The 17,059-nt window shown below is 35.5% G+C and overlaps 1 protein-coding gene across 1 annotated transcript in view; it reads left to right on the top strand.

The window, feature by feature from the left end:
- The window catches only part of LOC111058110 (mucin-5AC), a 216,095-nt gene that overhangs the window by 143,807 nt on the left and 55,229 nt on the right, over nt 1-17,059 (top strand). The gene's annotated exons all lie outside the window — the stretch shown is intronic.

Here is a 17,059-nt window from a genome sequence, read left to right as displayed (position 1 = left end):
TTCTATCATTGGCTGCATATCCCCACTCTCTATGGTGGCTGTTGAAATCCCCAACATAGAGAACAGGATGCTCAAAAATGTTGGTTGTACCAATGTGCTCCACTGCGTATTGGGAGGTTTATATATTATGTTCACAATTTCAACTCCAGATATTTCTATTGCAAGAATTTAATATATTATTATCACAGCTCTTATGAGTCACAGCTACATTGTGAATATCCTCTCGCACATGGGTTGCTATTCCATAGACTTTGTGCCCAACAGCATCCACCAATTTGTATCCTGGTATATTGCTTCTTGTACTTTTCTCCGGTTCCTCAATATGTGTTTCCTGGATTGCCAATACATCGACTTGGTTTTGGATGGATATTTTACTCAGACACTCACCTTTTGACCTACTCATGCCCTCAGCGTTGAAATGACAAACATCGATAATACATCCTAGATTTCTAAAACTATACTTTCAAATCACTTGAAAATGGCTTTAATGTCCGAAACATGTTGTGACAAAATAATTTAGAGGGGTACTGAGTATTTATTTTTATATTTATTAAAAGTAGTCCTAAAGAGAAAAAACAATCAATAGTAATTGCTCTGTTTCTTTTGTTTTGGTAATTTGTTATGGTTTAGTGCTTATTATTGGTTGACATTGTTTTGTTCTCATTTGTGTTTTATCATTGTCATATCTATCATTGTATATTCAAGTATTTGGATTTGTAGAGAACTAGTTCCTCGCATACAGGCTTTGCCCATGTGAGGAACCTTCTTCAAGTTTTGTATATGTATATTGTATATTGTTTGTACTTTCTACGAAGGAGAATAAAGATAGTTTTATTTCATTCTTCAATGACCTTCAATTGAGTCCCAGGATAACAAGAACTGTGGATATTGAGTTGAGGTCTGAAAAAATGGAGATATTTTGAACATGAGTTGCATCATAGAGAAAGGATAGCATAAGATCATGCTTAACTTCTTTTCTCTATGGTAGTACTGAGAAACATTTTAGGTTTTTGCATTAATTGTTTACTAGCTTGATCATTTCCTTAATCTCAAAAAAAATTTTCATCGCAGTTGATGCCTACATAATAAGCTCTGTACTTATTCATGTGGAATAAATCAGTGCGTGGATGATGATGAGATGATCAAACGTTCATGTATACCGGTGGGACTTGAACCCAAGACCAGGCTGTGGTAGAAGACTGAAGGCAAGGTAGAAGACTGTATAAACGCCCCCTCAAAAGAAAACTCAGCTTCTACCTCCATCCTCCTATAAAATAAAGTCTTTTTCTACAACGTTTTTTTCGACTCAAGACTTTTTTCGATTTTAGGACTCAAGACTTTATTTGATTTTAAGCATGAATTTGTGATTTTAAGCACCCCTCCCCAAGAAATTGGAAGACGTCTGCGTTCAACCCCCCCCCCCTTGTGGGCACACTTGCTAAGGGGTTTAACGCTGGATTCGCACATAACAGCTATTTACACTCAGCCTGGCCGAATGAGTATGAATAATACCATTAGAACGTATAGGAAATATATTTCCACGGTTTACTGTCACTGTTGGGTGTGAGATGGATTCACCGATTTAGACCGATCGACCAACCTAGCTGGCAAAACTACAAATCTCAATAAGAATTATTACCACTCTCCTCTCAATTCATTTTATACCCAACAGAATATGGAGTAATTCTCATTCAATTAGATTGATGGTGGTGCTGACATTTCCAGATCACTCCCATTATCAGATGCAGTTCATCGCAGATCTCTGTTGCTGGATGAAAACTGAATTTCCAATTCTACCTAAAAATAATAGTTTCCAATAAATCTTCCTTACAATCGAATCTTAATCTATTGATCACAGTGCGAGTCAAGTATATAGACTGTTAGCTAGAACATACACAAAATTCCAATGTGTTTATTATTTGCTCAATAAAACGAATACTATACCTCAACTACAACAAATTAGAATTATTATAATCTTTACATATACCTACCACATCAAAAGATCCCTCCCACGTTCCCTCTCAATCCGAGGCCAAAAAATTGCAGTGATCCCCACCATCTTGACCAGTACCCTCAAAAAACTCAACCAATCCCTCCTGAAATGTAACTATCCTGATAGGTTGTTACAGGAACAAATCTCTTCCAAAACTGGCATGGATTAGTGCCCACAAAAATTCCCAAATCCCACAAACTCCAACGCTCTGTACCACCTACTTCCCTGGAATCGAAAACCTCAAACCTGTCCTTAAAGAACTGTTCCATGTCGTCTCCTCCAATCTCTCTAACAAACACCTTTTCCAGCAGCCACCCACCCTCATTTATAAGCAACCTCCCAACCTCAAGAAAATTCTCAGTAAAAACAAATCACTCACCTCTGATGAAATCCCAACTTCACCTGGTACCCTACCTTGCAAACGCCCCCGCTGTAAAACCTGTCCTATCACTGATTCTTCCATTTCCTTTACCAGTCCTATCACCAACTACACCCACCAAATCCATCAATCCAGTAATTGCATCTCCAAAAATTGCATCTACCTCCTTTCCTGCAACTTCTGTCCTGCCTTCTACATAGGTGAAACCACCACTGCCCTAAACCTCCGGATCAACAATCACAGGGCTTCCTTTAAAAATTATACTTCCCTACCCATCCCTACCCATGGCTCTGAGCACAACAAGAACTTTGACCAATGCTTCAAAGTCAAAGTTCAATATTTTAGTCTAATTCTTTTTTGATTTCTAATTTTAAATTTCATTTTTTCCATCAATTCATAAGCTACACCTTTCCTTATTCATAACCCACTCAGATCTTAATTCTCCCGTTTGTAACCGCCCCCTAAATACCCCATAATGTCCCCTGAATCTGTGCCCTTTTTCTCTCCATCCGTCTGCACCGTGTAATCTGTGGTTTCTACTGCTACAATTGATTTTCCGTGCTCTGTGGTCCTAACCGTTGGATTTCAAACTGAGCCACTCTCTGCTCGGTTGAGAAAGGGGACTCAGTTCCCGAAAATTTCCGTTTATAATGTGAGTTTTTAAGTGTTTTCAATCTTTTTATGTATTGTGTCTCCTGTTTTAATTTATATTACAAACTTTAAAGTTTTTTCTGCTATTTTATTTAAAAAAAATAGAAAATTTTATGTTATCCATAAGGAACTCTGACAGTTGAACGTCAATCTCACTAGTCCAATAATTCATGCTACAAGTGAAAATATTCAATTCGTGCATTGTAAGGTGATTTTTCTGGAACGATGTACAATGTTACCAATCATCGAATAATATCCTATTCATTTCATCGAGAGAAGTGATATCCAACACCATTATTGGATATTCTATCTCTTAGACCAACATAATAAGATTTGATTATGATATTGGATGTTGTAACTGGATAGCAGTTGAAGAAACCGTTGCTCCAATTGTATAGAGACCGCCCTTCAATAGAAAAGAGAAACACCGAAGACGTTTAATCTAATACTGGGGAAGGATAGGAGGGCACCTGTAATGAAGGGATGCGTTGGATGAAAGGGTGGTAAGCTAGACACCCTCACTCACAATATTTCATAACACCCCCTCACCAGAACGGGGCAAACCGGAGTGACCGGTGGTTCACGTGAAAATCGTCTCGCCGGACCAGATAACCCGACCCTCCCCCGCACACAACCAAACAATCTTCGGATAAATGTTTACTACGATTAAAATATTCATGACCAGTCTTGTTGTAACTGTTTCGACTTGCCCGTGACAACAGAGTTAGTCCTGTCTGACCGTGAAAAAAAAACAAATAAATATTGTCGTTAGCGTTCACCCGACCCTGACCTGTACCAACCCTTCCCTACATTGTTTACATCTATTTTCTTGCAAAAAGTTTCACTTGTTTCACTTGCTCTCAGTTTCAAGGATAACTCTGCTTTTGTGTAAGTCATCACTCAAGTCAATCATTTTCAATTTATTTATACATTGATAAATACATTATAAATACAAATATCATTCTCAACTATGAATGATTGGGAAAGGAACAACAGGCTTTAAGCCCATAACTGTTCCTTTTCCAAATTTGGAACAGAAATAATCTCCAAATATGATTATCACTTCATTAGTTTTTTGGGTTGTTAATACAAACCTAGTCCTGAGAAAATACGAATAATAAAAGTCTTCGAAATCACTATTCATTCCTGTTTCTCAAGATTTCCTCCCTTTTGTATAAGCTATAACCTAAAGAAACTAATTCTTGTTGGAATGAGAAATTAGACTTGTAGGAAATAACTATTACTATTATATCTTATTCTCATGCAATTTCAACTGTTACTCAGTCTAACCTCTCTTGAATTGATCCTGTTCGCATAAGTAGCAATTTTTTCTCATGTATAACGTGAAAAACATTAACCAAAAAATATAATTTGAATCAGAACTTAATGAGACTAAAGTTCATTGAACCTATGAAATCTTCAAGATTATCATTAAAATTTCATTTTGGCTGGATAATGCAATGTAGCTGTGAGCCATGTATCGTAGTAGCCTACACTTTCTAAAAGAATATTTTTTATCTGCCACGATAGTTGTAGTCGGCAATAACTTACAATCATTATGTCACAGTATCCTTAGAGTTTGTTTTGAATGTTTTCAAAGTTTTAGTAATTTTTGTGTCATTCCTTCTATAGATTTCACTCTGTGTCGAACTGAATATATATCTTTCTGTATCTTACTCTCTCAAATATCTCTTTGGACAATTTCCCCATCATTTGTTAGATTATGCCAGAATTAGTTTGCAGGCAAGTCGTCAAACGATCTGAATGGATGTAGACTCCAAACTTGTTTCTCTTCAAGAAATACTCCCCCAGCTTTGATGAAAAATTTTCACTCGAATCCATACAATGATCCCCTCAGATGATACAAATTTAAATGGCTGTTGAAGTTGAAGACCACTTGAGTTCAATACAGAAATGAATAGAAGGGAAGTATTCATTCTTGAGAAAGCCAAAACGCTCAATTGTACAATGTTTCTTCTCTTTTATCTGGAAAGTATCAAATTTTATAGGGAGGCAGCTCACTGAACAAATAAAATTTTTCAGCAAGTGAATCTGAATATGATTGAAAAATTATTAAACTGGTTATAGACCGTTGTATTTCCAGACATTTCTTAGAGAATGGGCATTGGGCTAGAATGATCACTGCTCTATGTTTCCTGGATTTAAAAATTGCAACTAGCCCTTCCACAAGATAGGGCTACCCTATCTCACCTACCTCTCCCTTCTTGTAGTAGAGTACATGCACATGGAACTGTATTTTTTAGAAAATTTGAGTAAAGGGTGCAATGACCTCTCGAGTTCACTTTTCTCTAGAGAACAGACAAAATCCTGAAAACATCTGAAATAACATATGGAAGCCTGATTTGGGAAATGATAACAAATTGTTTCACAATAATTTTGAAAACAACTTATTGGACATATCAGTGTACTTTTGTTCTATTCAACTTAATACCTATTATTTTGCCTCAAATAACATGACCATATACTTAATATGATATTTACTTATATACTTACTGTAACTCTATACTTTATACACCTATACATTGATTCTTAGTTACTTTGTGAATTAATAAATCCATTAACCTTCTAAAAACTTATAATATTAAAATTTATACAACAATAAATAAAACCATAGCCTGAATAAACAGATAGATCTGTGATAAAAACTGAAAGAAAAGAAACTGAAAGACTGAAGAATGAGGAAAGGAATATAAAAAGGACTGATGCAAAAATAATGTTCAATTTCCTATTTATAAACAATAACTATCATGAACCTTTTCTGTATAGGCTCAAATTACGTCATCTGCAACCTGGAATCCATTTTCTCTCATTCAAGGAATTATGATGATCATCATGAATTCTCATTAATCAATAAAAAAAATTCACTGACATGATCATTATTTCAAATACGAAATCTACAATAAACATTCTGACGAACGTACTTTTTTATAATTTAGTGTGAATTTCTATACGAATTGACAGACTGTTCGATTACTAAGTGGATTTTTATGCGTTCTTTCAATTCAGTATTCCATGGAAGCGCGTAGGCTGGAGCCGAGTCGAGCACGTTGAAGTTGATTTCAGCATTTTTCTGTTGCCCGCGGAGCTTTGGACAGAGTCCGGAGATGGTTTCTCTTTTTCCGCTAAATAACGTTGATTTTGCCGGCCGCTCTTTTCTCTCCATTTAACAATTCTTCAACATTTTGCTGCAGCGAAACGAGAAAAAATTTTCTTTTTTCACAGGTTGTTTCGGTATTTTCTAAATTCATGGTACTGTTGTGCTGTTCTGGAGAACTGTGGAATGGAATTGGTTTTTCCACCTGAAGTTTCCGTGAGTTCGAATATGTTCAGGTGATTTGAATCAGGCCTGTTGCCTTCTACTTTTCATGCTATAATAAGAGTTTTTTCACAAACGTAATTTATTTATAAATAATTATTTTATTCGGAAAATCTATTGAAAATGGGCTTGATTTTCTAGTTTTGCACGTAGGCTACTAACAGAAACTTTAATTTCAATAATCAAACAACTTTAATTGACAAGAAGCTTCGTAGCTTCGTGCTGTGCTACAGGTAAAATAATCATGAAATAGTATCAACGATGCTTCAAGTAAATAAATAATTCATCAATGCTCTGAAAGGCTCTTCCATGAATAATATTATATTTGAAAGCAATTTTTCTCCATTGTTAGTTGTAATAACTATTATTATTTATTACCTTTCATAAGCATTATGTGGAAGCATTGTTTGAGTCTAGTCATGAAATTCAAATCATCCAAATCACATAATTTGAGGAGAAACATACTAAAAAAAAATCTGGTGTGGCACACTAACACAACTTTCCTTGCCGTTATGAAAATTGATCAACTGACGCTAGTGTTCACGCGCATCTATACTCCACTATTCAAAGATCTGAGCCAGCTGGTGACAGGACAATAACGCTGGAGACACACGCGATCTCTTCATAGTGAATGATTTGATAGGATCAACAGTTGCCACCAGTTTGCAATTGAATAATCACATTTTCCCAAATTTCAAGCTTATTTTCAATTTAACGTGAAAATGTTACTGGACATTGATTGAAGAGATTTTAATGCTCAATCTTTTCCACTCGAAATTTTTCGTTTAAATTATATCTGAGACCTGATAATTGAAAATCTAAAATCAAAATTTGCATAGATGGGGCGGAGCTCCTGAAAGTTTTACAGGTATGGGACTTGTGGCAGTTGATAGAGCTTATCAATGACAATTGAAGGTATAAATTTGATCAAAATCGATTGGGCCTTTTCGAGAAAATCACGAGACCCCTGTTTTTGACAACATTTTCGGCATTTTTGTCGCCTCATTGCATTTGATCGAAAATGTTCTTGTCGTATCCTTATATTGTAAGGACCTTAAGTTCCAAATTTCAAGTCATTCCGTTTATTGGGACATGAGATATCGTGTACACACACACACACACACACACACACACACACACACACACACACACACACACACACACACACACACACACACATACATACATACATACATACATACATACAGAGCAATACCAAAAACCACTTTTCTGGTCTCAGGGGACCTTGAAACGTATAGAAATTTAGAAATTGGGGTACCTCAATTCCTTTCGGAAAGCAATACTTTCCTTAACTATGGTAATAGGGCAAGGAAAGTAAAAATAGGCTGATACTCGGTTTTAACGGAGGAATGTCAGCTGTTCGTTTAAACCCCGTATGGAACGCATTATGATAAATGAAAACATATCAAGTAAACGTGGTTTAGCGTTAACCGTAGATGGTACATAAGGGCCCTTATAACGACTGAGAATCAATATCGATGTTTTTAGTTAGTTTAACTATGTGTATTGTATCATGACGTAACTGAATTTATGTATATTTGTCGGGTAAATGATAGAGGAAGAATAATATAGTCCATTTCACTTACTACATGGGTGTTACATTAGGCATTTTTGGTATGAATCATCGCATTTCATAAGAATTCCATCGTTTTATCAAGCATTTTCTAACAGGTATGATGGTTTGCTGAAACGAGTGTTCTGCCAGTTTTTAATGAACAAGCTACTTTTGCTAATAGATCAAGTCAAAAAGGGAATGGGAACGTCCGACAAGTTTTAGGGGTTGAATACATTACAATATATAAGTGTTTAGAGGAATTAAAAGATTGCTGCCAACAAACTCGTATGGGCGCGAATGAAAGTGGTAGAAATTTCATATTTTTACAGAAGTACAGGTTCACTCTTGTTCCTGTAACCTGTTAATTCGTTTTGTATCCGTTGTTGGGGGCATTGGGGCGAACCTGTCGGGAGGGTGGTCACAAAAGGTCAGCCGGACTGACCAGCCCTTAAAAGGGTCGCTTTCTAAAAAAGCACTTTCAAAAATCTCGCCGAAATTAATTACGCACGCTTCGTGACAAGGAAAAAGTACTCGAGCATAATAATGGATGCCGGCTTGCCTTTTTTCACGTGCTCTTACCGGAAACAAGAGTTCTCTCTGGAAATGCTTGCGGTGCGGAATCCAATCCAGAGAGTTGATGCATGAGAGAAAATTGAATTACATGTCAATATAAATGAGGAAAGAACTCGGAATTCAGATGTATTCCATTAAAAAACCACTTGTGCTCTTTTAATATTCTACGCATAATGTTTTATGTTCCATTCAGGTAGATTTCTAGCTGGAAATGGATGCTAAACAAATACGTAGCTGGACAAAATGTTTTAAAATCGTATAAAAAAAGAATAAATTGTAATTAATGAGAACAAAAACTATATTAATTTATTTTAACATTCAAAAAGTGAAATAAAAGTTTTAGTGACAGTCTGATCACGTATGGAATAATGAAAGTTGTTTGCTTCCTTGCTTTTTGGTGAGCTTGTTACCATATTTCAAAAATACCATATAGATTCTTAACCACCTTTTTCAAGAAAATATGAGCTTGAATAAGATCACTTTCTCAAGTTGACATGGAAGTTTCTGCCAAAATGTTATGGGAATTAGTTGAAGAAAACCCTTTTTGATTGAATTGTCAAATCTTATACTATATAATCTAATAATCAATTTGTCTTTAAGAGACCAACACAAAATGTCTTTAAGAGATCATATACTCATGTCTATAAGAGACCAAATACAATACGTCTTTAAGAGACCAGATACTCCTGTCTTTAAGAGATCAAATACTCATGTCTTTAAAAGACCAAATACTCATGTCTATAAGAGACCAAATACAATACGTCTTCAAGAGACCAGGTACTCCTGTCTTTAAGAGACAGAATACACATGTCTTTAAGAGACCAAATACAATACGTCTTTAAGAGATCAAATACTCATGTCTTTAAGAGACCAAATACAATACGTCTTTAAGAGACCAGATACTCCTGTCTTTAAGAGACCGAATACACATGTCTTTAAGAGACCAAATACAATACGTCTTTAATACGGGGCACATCTGATATTGTAGTGGGGGTATCAAGTACTTATCTAAGATCTGTCGTCCTCGAGTCCGGTGTCCAAAGGGTGATGGATGAGGATGAAGGGTGATGGCCTCGAGGCATCGGGCTAGTGGCGTCAAATCGAAGATCGTCTTTCAGCCCCGCACGGCAAGGTCAGATGTCTGATATCACCGGCCATCTCGGTCGGCAAATTCGTAAGCCCTCGTTCGACAGCAAGACATATTTACAGCACGATCCTCGAATGAGTATTCAAGAATACACACACACACACACACACATAAAAACCTGCAACACAAGTCACAACTTCTTGGTAATGCTAAAATAAATAACATACTAAATATTGTATTCAATGAATGATTTCTCATGAAATCATCTAATGAATACAATACATACATACAATTTACATTGAATAAAATAGGTTTTAATTGTAAAATTTGAAATCTATAATGAATGGGATTATGAAAAGAAATTACTAGTTAAAAGAATGATTAACAGTTACAGAGTTGCAGATGAAGTACAACCAGTGAGTATTTCAAACTTTACTCACAATTACAGAGGGTCAGAATTACGATGAACTGTTAAATCAGGGGTTGTTACCTGTAATATCAAAGTAATATCAAAATTATTAAAATAAAGACAATACAACAATACTATAAAATATTCATTACTCACCCTTAAATGGGTTTTCGACTGTCACTAATCCATAGCCTACAATAATAATAAAGTGCAGCAGTCAACCGCTCTGAATGGAAATCAACTATGACATTGATAATTTAATATAAAGATTAGCGATTTCAAACTGATCTGATAAATGATTCAGAATAATAACTTTAGTCTCCAGGAGAGAACGAAAAACTGTCTGGAAAAGACATTATTCAATCAGGCCAATAAATAATTAAGCTCAGAAAACATGTCTGTACTCTACAGAATCTAAAAGCGGTCTTCTGTTCAGGTCTCTAAGTCGACCGAATCAGGCTCAAAAATAGGTATCAGGGCTGGCAATGTAGCCAAAAGAAAATTACCAATTAAAAAGGACGTGGTGGGGACGACAATAAATTCCCTCTATAGAACGAGAAAGGAATAAAACTAACAAGGACAGAATACAGGAAAATTCCCTCATTCAAAGTAGAAGACTCAGCAATAGAATGGACGTTCAACTGATTTTCTATGATGATTTTGTGTCTACAACAATTCTAAGTACTCTAGGAAAACGTTGGAAAACAATAGAGGAAATATTAGAATTTAATTACGTAATGCGCAGAATGACATCATGAAACTACTCCGATACAGTGAGAAAATCACAACGTTAATCCAGCACTCTAATAAAATTTTATCTTGGAAAAGTTATAATCTCAAAAAAAAAAATTCGGCACACGACATTACTTATTATTAAATATTATTCAAGTAATTTAAATATTTTCTTTGAAGAACACTTGTATAAGATACAAAACCGAGTAAGTGTTTTTGTTCTTTTTGGACAATTAATGATGTGATATTCCAAGAAACGCCACTGTCAATTTTCTGAGGGTCGAATAACAATTCATTATCCAATTAATACATACATTAATATCTTATGGATAACAATACATTTCGCAGTTTCCTCACTAAGTATCCCAGAGCAATAATATCATACAATAAGTATGACATTTTTGAAATTATTGAGAAGAGAACCATGAAAACATATCAATTTGTAATAAGTTGATAGTTTATTGTATAGATAGCGCATACAATGAATTGTTCCTAAAATTTAGAAACATGGGAAACTTGGAATTCAAAAAACAACTCTACCCTCGTGGCTCTGCTTAAACCCTTTTTATGATGTTGAAGAATTTTTCAGCTGCCTCTAGCATAGACCTGCAATGATCTACACAACCACTGAAACCATATAGGCATAATAACTTATTGACAGACTCTATTATGTATGTGTTCCAATCTTTTGACGTGATCTTGTTTCATGGATCAAGAAAGATATATATATATATATCAAAGAGATATATAGCGGATGCCTACTTGCCGTTATAAGTATTTTGATTAGTAAAATTTCAAGATTAATGAAATGGTCAAGTGGACGATTTGAGACGAAATTGAGAAATATAAGAAGCATGTTTCCTATTTTCCGACTATTATATTGAATGCTCTATCCAATGAATAATATATTAAAAGTTTCATGTGTTCATATTTAAATTCCAAGGATTCAACCAAATGTCTCATTTTTTTCTCTCGAGCAACCATAACCGAACTGTACTGGACCGTATTAAAATAATATATGAATAAGTCATTTTACATTCACTACCAAAAACCAAAAATATCATTTTCATGTTCCGACCAATCAAACTGTAATGGGGGAGGGTTATGACAGCCTGATGATGTAATGGAATCTATAATCACGATCTTCTTCCTTGGAATTATGAAGTTTGAGACCGGTCATTGGCGGGCTTCTGAAAGGGGTGAATCTGACCGAGGGAGGGGAGGAGGAGGATGTCCTCTTGGACACATCCGAATGGAACTGGATCTGAGATTGGGTCATTCTCGGGAAGAGTATGGACGAGACCAAGTGTGATCTCCTTACTGTCTGTCGGGAGTGTTCATCGTATTTATTTAGTTAGGGCGCGAACTGTATTGCTAGTGTCTGTGATTTGCATTTTTAGTCTCATTACGTTAGTCTGATGGACCACTGGATTCCATGGCAGCCATACTATCAGGCCATTCAACCATACAACTATCAGGTCTGTGAATAAATATTATACTGTAGTTAATGGTATTCTAATCTTCGCAGTTTATGCTTAATGATTCACATAGTTCGTATTTTTTTTTAAACATCTTTATTGCCCATAAAAACAAATACGAAATAAAAAACTTACAAAAGAAATATTCTAGATTATAATATTATGCTAGTTTACAAATAAATTAAAATTACATGGCACCACCCAGCAAGGGCAAAACCCTGACCGCTGAGTGAGAGTATCAGCTGTTTAGACAATATAAAAATTTATTTACTAATAATCAAAGCTACAAAAATCGAAGTTAACAATAAATTACTAGTAATTATAATATTATTTGACTGATGTCGAAGAAAAATTTTTGTATCACCCACTTATTTATCTGTTCCATCCTCTGTCTGCCCCTATTAGAAAGATATTCTGACAATGCATTACAATCAACCTTTCTCACAACTGATAATAAACAGAAATGTCATCTTTCATTATTCAAATTTGATAAATTGAAATTGGCTTCAATCACATTCTATCAGTTGTTGCCTTTCCACCACATCTTGAAAAAAGGTCAGGATACCATGATCTTGTCGTCTTATATATTCTGATATATCCATATTCCAATCAAATTCATTATTGTTGAATCCATACTGTTAACAGGAAATTCAACAGTTTCGTTGATAATTGTATATTATATAATCAATCATTAATGAATTATTATTTGCTAGCCATCCATTATTATTTTCGTCCATCTTCACTGTGGAATGATTCAACTTTAAAACTTCTTAAATAAAGTATTAACAGTAACATTCAACATTACTGTGGATGATGATACTTGTTGAAGAAAAGTAGCCCATGAAACTTCATCTTCTACAATAGTTTCTTTAATCAGATTGTTGTTATTGTTATTCATGTGTTTCACTTATAGACGATGATAGTGATCGCTAGAAGTTATAGTTAATATCCTAGATTATATATATTCTTCAAATAAATAACAAATTTAGAATTATAAATTTTCATATCACAATAAACAAAGTGTTGAGTATTATAGGATTCAAGATCTGAGGGGCTTTCGACTTTCAATAATTGATCATTATTTTATTAATTCGAACCTGAATGAACTTGGATAGTTGGAATTTCTGTAGACCAACTATGACGCTCATTAAACTAGCAAATACTGTCAATTTTTAATGAAAATGCCAATCGCTTGATCAGAAGCAGTCTATCTGGATGTGGATGTACTCTTGAGTAATCACATTGAAAAAGAGAAAATGGAAATTATGTTTTTCGACGTTCAGTCAGTTGAACGGGCTACCGTCAGCCAATTTACATTTCGTGCATCACCTGAAATATTTTCCGTTCGGAATATTGCTCGAGCTTCGATTGAAGAAGCGCAGTGCAGTTTTGTTCTTGGGGGTCTGCCTGCGACGACAATGCTTTGTCGTCTACTTTGGATGCTAATAGCATCGAATCGAGAAGTGCACCGGCAGAATAAATTTATCCGCATCAGTTGAATTCGCCGAATAAAAAGTGTCGTCGACTGTAGTTGGTTCGATTCAGTCGGCTGCGTTTAATAATAAGACGCTGGCTGCTGAGTGCTCGGTGCTGCTGACATTCTAATTTCTCTTGCGATCACTAATTCATCAAAGCCAGCAACCGAACATGAAAAGCTCAAAGCTGAAGCCCCGGTTGTGCTGCTTGCTGCAACATTATTTCCTACAATCAAAATATCTCTGTATAGTCAGCTGAACCCCGACAGCTGCCTGTTAGCAAATATTCTGTTTCACTCACAAGCAATTCGAACATGAGGCATGTAAAATTATTCACGTATCTTAAGAATGGAATATCTGGAGGAAACTTGGAAATGAAATGGAGTTGGGATTTCTTGGGAGTTCCCAAGTTTGAAAAGATAAAAGAGTATAGCCTACTTGTTCGAATTGAATTTGAATTCAGAATAATTTTCAATGCTAGATTATTATTATTATCAATAATCAATACTGGATTATTTAGCGCACTGGCACATTTTAGCGCCTGTAGCCTACTCCCGGCGAGGTCAGATTTTGTTTATCGAGCTACTCCCGCATTCAAGATGAAAACTCTAAACCGTCGGTCCCAGCTGTCTAAAACCAGTCGTTGAGTCCTGTCAGAGTCTCTTAAATACAACAAGTGTGACCTGGAAACTCTGACACCATACCTGAGCGAGCAAAGTACTCATCATTCATTTCTACTTAGCACCTGTACAAACAATCTGGACTAGATGGTATACATCCTCGAAAATATTAATTCCTACTGGAAACATTTGTCACATCAGAGATTCGAATATTTCAGAGCTGGAAACAATACCATACAACTTGACGATATAGAAGATCATTTTCAAACGCTGCAAAAGTTATAGGAACCATTACTTGATCCATCTAATTATCACCCACTTTCTGGTCTCTCCAACTATTTCAACTTAATATTATTATCATTATTATTCATTCTAGTAAGAGTTATCAGTGAATTCTGCGACACGGCTACGCTTAAGATTGATGCAAAGTGATTCATGCCCACGGCACAGGTGCTACTCTAACACAACTGCCGGTTATATTATGGTAATAATATGTAAACTGCGCTAAACTATTCAATCTTTAATGGAAAGTAATGGAAAGTTGAAGGTGTGTGAAGAATTAATCAAAGAAGACAGTGACAACAATGGTAAGCGTCGGCAGCAAAAGATAGCAAGTTGCAAATTCATGAGCGTAATATAAACGCGAGCGGCGAGCATTAATAGCAGGTGCCGCTGTTAATCCACGCGATATTCCACTGCCGAAAGTCTATAGAGACGTTATGGCCGCTACAATTGACTTAATGGCCCATCGCAGTGCAATTTTATAAGTTCGCTCGCGAAAGCAGATGCTATTTATGAGTTTCATCTGCTCGCTACGACAGAAGTACGCGCGCTCCGCAAATACCCAACTACCAGATAACGAGACATTACATTCTTGGCTGAGGCAGGCTGCTTGCTGCTTGCACACACGCAACGCAGTCTTTAATGAGCATGAGACACTGTGTCTTAATCACCGACACAGTTGGCTTCACCTTGAGGGAATGCCTTGGGTATTTTGATTAATTGTAGTTTCATTGCGTTCGGGGATAGAATTATTCATAGAAAAGATGTCATTTAAAAATGAGTTTCTTTTCTGAAAGAGGTTTGAAAGGAATGATATAGTATGAGAGTTGAGTAGTTTCCATGAGGAGTAATGTATTTTAGGCTTTAAATCTGCAACAATCTGTAGCTTGATTTACATTTTAATTTGTACTTTTAAAACTCAAAATATCGTATTTGAGAAGGATTGGATTCGGTTTCATGTAGTATTCAAGTTGAAAAATAATGTGATCTGTAGTTTGGTCGTTGATCAGAGATCAAATAATAAGTTTAAATCAATAATATAGAACGATTCATCATTGTTGAATTTCCTGAAATGCATGATTGTATTTTGCATTCAAAAGCCCCCAGTACAGCAAGTTAAGGAATAATAAATACCAAGGAATAATACCAATCCACAAATAAAATAAACAACACGTTTAAAATCGATGATTACATTCTCCTGTTATAGACAAATTCTGTAACTAATATTTTCTTACATCACATTTATACTTCACATGTACACATCCAGAGGCTCTGCCTATCAACACATAAATGGAAATTTTCTCACAAATAGATTGCACAAAATATGATCTTGTTGTCAATCTTTTCCCCCTTCATCTCTCCAACATATTCACGAGTACTTACATACTCTCGATACATGTTAATTTTAATTAACAATGGTAATAGGTGAGCACATGAAACTGATTGCACTCCATAATACTCATTACGTCCGGCCTGCTCAGTCTACAGAGTGGGTGAAAAGTCCGAGAACGGCTTAATATCTCATACACAAAGGTAATTTGACAGTGGGTGTGATTGGGGATCCTACTCAAATTGAAAAAACTACTTTACAATGACTTTAAAAATCTGTTCCGCCATCTTGGATCCGCCATATAGAATGCAACTTCACTTTTTTAAATAGGAAGGTGGGATCGGTATCGGTATCATGCGATACATGATTTCGATAGGGAATTTGAAGAAAAAATGAATGGCGGAAACCGCACATCGATATCTCAAACCGTTTAGAAGATATTCACATTTTTAATCAATACCACTCATGTATTACATTTCTGATTTGCATGGTACTGATTGATAATGTGAATATCTTCTGAACGGTTTGCGATATCGATGTGCGGTTTTCGCCATTCATTTTTCCTTGAAATTCCGTATCGAAATCATGTATCTCATGACCACCTTCCTATTTAAAAAAATAAAGTTGCATTCAAAATGGCGGATCCAAGATAGGGGACCAGATTTTTAAAGTCATAGTAAAGTAGTATTTTCTATTCGAGTAGTATCACTAATCTCACCTACCTTGGAATCACTTCTCTTTATGAGATACTAAGCCGTTCACAGACTTTTTTCTTTCTTTTCTGCTTAGAATAGTATTGATTGATAATGTAAATATTTCCGAAACGGTTTGAGGTATCGATATGCGGTTTTCACCATTTATTTTTTCTTCAAATTCCCTATCGAAATTATGTATCGAACGACCACCTTCCTATTATTTGTTGAAAAAAAATGAAGTTGCATTCAATATGACGGATCCAAGATGGCGGACCAGATTTTTAAAGTCATTATAATAAAGTAGTTTTTTCAATTTGTGTAGGATCCCCAATCACACCCACCGTCAAATTTTCTTTGCGTATGAGATATTAAGAGGTTCTCGGACTTTTCACACACTCTGTATAACTTGACTATTTACCTTTTCAACTTGACTTCTCGTCTA

Source organism: Nilaparvata lugens, chromosome 4 (genome assembly GCF_014356525.2).
Source record: "Nilaparvata lugens isolate BPH chromosome 4, ASM1435652v1, whole genome shotgun sequence".
NCBI lineage: Eukaryota > Metazoa > Arthropoda > Insecta > Hemiptera > Delphacidae > Nilaparvata > Nilaparvata lugens.
This window is presented reverse-complemented; position numbering and strand designations above follow the sequence as displayed.